Raw genomic sequence first — 3,394 nt, forward strand, 5'->3', positions numbered from 1 at the left:
CCTTCCTTCCTTTCATTCCTCTTTCTCTCTCTCTCTCTCTCTCTCTCTCTCTCTCTCCCCTCCCCTCCCTCCCTCCTCCCTCCCTCCCCCCTCCCCCTCCCACCTTCTCTCTCTCCCTCTGAAATCAGTGAAAACATTCTTTTTTTTACAAAGAAAATCTTGGCCCTAACCGGTTTGGCTCAGTGGATAGAGCGTCGGCCTGTGGACTGAAGGGTCCCGGGTTCGATTCTGGTCAAGGGCATGTGCCTTGGTTGCGGGCACATCGATGTTTCTAACTCACTATCCCTTTCCATTCCTCTCTGTAAAAAAATCAATAAAATATATATATTAAAAGAAAATCTTGGACACTGAGATCGGAAGAATAATTTTTAAAAAGTAATGTCATTTCATGTCATAAAATTGTTTCCAATCTTTTTTCCCTTTAGTTTTTCTTGTCCCCTTAATTGTTTCTTGGCAAGTTTACTTTAAAAAAAAAAACCACCCAGGAATTTACAAATAACAGAAAAAGAAAAAAGCCAAGGAACTCTGTTTCAAAGTGGTGGTTTTCAGGTCTCAAAACTAATTGGAGATGGTTTACAGCATAGCCTTCTCTCTCTCCTCAAATGCCTCTGCTGTGTCCTGTGCAGCACACTTGTTAACGGGAATCTCTGGACACTAGGGGAGTGGAATTGGGCACTTGATTTTGTTTTCATTCAGTGAACACTGTGCAAAGCCTTGGGGCTAGGTCCTTTGAAAGTGGATGTGGTTGTAGGTAAGAGAATTGATAAGTGAACTGACCAAGACTCTGATCTTTAGCTTTAAAATATCTTCAGTGACCATGTTTTTAATGCCACCGATGAGAATATTATTCTAGAGAGTCTGCCTTTACTTATGTCAGTGTACATTTCTTTTTCCCTCTGTGTGTCACTGTATGATTTATGACCTTGTTCTCTTTGTCCTCTATCTCCTGACTTTCTCCCATAACTGATCATAATAATATAGAATTGAATTTAAAAATGAATTTTTAAACAAGGTTTTATATTCTTTGTTTGAATTTCCCTTGGTTGTTGGTTTTCAGTGGTTTCTTTTTCACCTGTGAGTAGGGGAAAGTGGCAGGAGGAGAGAAGGTTCCCCTTCTTTGTGGAAGGATCATAACTGATGGGTAAAGGGGAAAACTTCTCTATTTCAGGACCCTGCAGAGATGCCCTTTGGAACATATTTGAAAATCATTCAGGCTGTTAACCAGAGGTTCAGTGTTGTATGGTAACTCCAAGGAGAGCGTGCAAAGTAGATTTTATTGTTGTTTGTTTGTTAATCCTCACCTGAGTATATTTTTTCCAGTATTCTTTAGAGAGAGTGGAAGGGAGGGAGGAAGGGAGAGGGAGAGGGAGAAAGAGAAACCTTGATGTGAGACACATCGATTGGTTGCCTCCCACATGTGTCCCAACCAAGGCTGGGGATAGAACCTGCAACCCAGGTATGTGCCCTTGATGGGGAATCGAACCTGTGACCTTCAGTGCATGGGCTGATGCTCTAAAACCACTGAGCAATACTGGCCAGGGCAAAGTAGATATTAGATCTTAGGAATTCTTAAGCTGTTGGGGTTTCTCATTTGTATGTACCAGCACTGTCCTTGAAAAGTATGAAAATGAAATGCTTATAAAATTCTTTTGTTAGGACTAATTATTAGGATTGACTAATACTAGTATTTAATAAGCCACAGTAAAATAGTTTAAAAAATTTTAGATTTTTAATTTTTCAGTTACAGTTGACATACATTATATTAGTTTCAGGTGTACACCTGAAATGATTAGACATTGCATAACTTACTAAGTGATCATCCTGATAAATCTCATGCCCATCTGACACCACACACAGTTATTAGAATATTAATGACTATGTTCCCTATGCTGTATGTTACATCCCATGACTACTAGTATTCTGTAACTACCAATTTGTACTTCTTAATCCTTTCACCTTTTTCATCCATGCCCCCCCCACCCATCTAGCAACCATCAAAATGTTCTCTGTATCTAAGTATGAGTCTGTTTCTGTTCTGCTTGTTCATTTATTTTGTCTTTCAGATTCAGTTGTTGATTGATATGTATTTATTGCCATTCTATTGTTCATATTTTTAATCTTTTTCTTCTTATTCTTAAAGAATACCCTTTAACATTTCATGTAATACTGGTTTGGTGGTGATGAACTCCTTTGGCCTTTTCTTGTCGGGGAAGCTCTTTGTCCTTCAATTCTAAATGATAGCTTTGCTGAGTAGAGTAATCTTGGTTGTAGGTCCTTGCTTTTTATCACTTCGAATATTTCTTGCTAATCCCTTCTGGCCTGCGAAGTTTTTGTTGAGAAATCAGCTGCCAGTATTATGGGAACTCCTTTGTAGACAATGTAGGCAACTAATTGCTTTTCTCTTGCTGCTTTTTTTGAAAATATATTTTTATTGATTTCAGAGAAGAAGGGAGGGGGAGAGGGAGAGAAACATCAGTGATGAGAGAGAATCATTGATTGGCTGCCTCCTGTGTGACCCACACGGGATTGAGCCTGCAACCCAGGCATGTGCCCTGACCTGGTTCATAGTCTGACACTCAACCACTGAGCCACACTGGGTGGGCTCTTGCTGCTTTTAAGATTCTCTATTTGTCTTCAATCCCTGCTGGTTTTTACAGCCTGAAGTTATGGGGACTTACCTTCCTTGTAATGAAACTTTGGGCAGGGGGAATGGTGTGGGGCTGGGATCCCTTGCGCCGTGGGGGTGGGGGTGGGGGTGGGAGGGAACCTCTGCCGTGGAGATAGCTGTCCCAGTTTTTATCCGTTACACATGGTGTGGGACCAGCCAGTTCTGAGTCTCTGCCTTTCCGTCCAGTCTCTCTGTGGCTTCTTCTTTAATCCCTAGTTGTATGACTTCCATTCAGCCTGATTTCAGGTAGTTCTGAATGATGCTTGCTCTGTAGTTTAGTTGTAATTTTGATATGCTTGTGGGAGGAGGCGAGTACTGCATTTACCTACACCACTGTCTTGACAGGTTGTCAAAGCTTAATCTCTGAAATAGTTTTAAAATACTGGGTTTACCCTTTAAAAAAAAAAAGTGAATCAGATTTCCTCACATTGAGTTTGCATGTTGGTGCAAAACTTACATTTAGTAACTTTAGTTAATGAAATGACTTATTCATTGTCATCTATCAGTTAGGCTGGGATTCATTGGGAATAATAGCACAGTGGTGTAGGTACTTCAGGATTCTAATAGGTCACCAGTGTAAAATGACAGTGTAAGCCCAGCTGGTGTGGCTTAGTTGGTTGAATGTCCTCCCATGCACCAGGAGGTCACTGGTTTGATTCTCGGGCAGGGCACATGCCTGGGATTCGGGCTCAATCCCCAGTATGGATTGTGTATGAGGCAGCGGAT

The 3,394-nt window shown here is 41.0% G+C and overlaps 1 protein-coding gene across 3 annotated transcripts in view; it reads left to right on the plus strand.

Annotated features, from left to right (window-relative positions):
- Window positions 1-3,394, plus strand: part of PANK2 (pantothenate kinase 2) — a 38,324-nt gene that overhangs the window by 22,470 nt on the left and 12,460 nt on the right. The window lies entirely within an intron of this gene.

This window comes from Myotis lucifugus, unplaced genomic scaffold, assembly GCF_000147115.1.
Source record: "Myotis lucifugus unplaced genomic scaffold, Myoluc2.0 scaffold_178, whole genome shotgun sequence".
In the NCBI taxonomy this organism is placed as follows: domain Eukaryota; kingdom Metazoa; phylum Chordata; class Mammalia; order Chiroptera; family Vespertilionidae; genus Myotis; species Myotis lucifugus.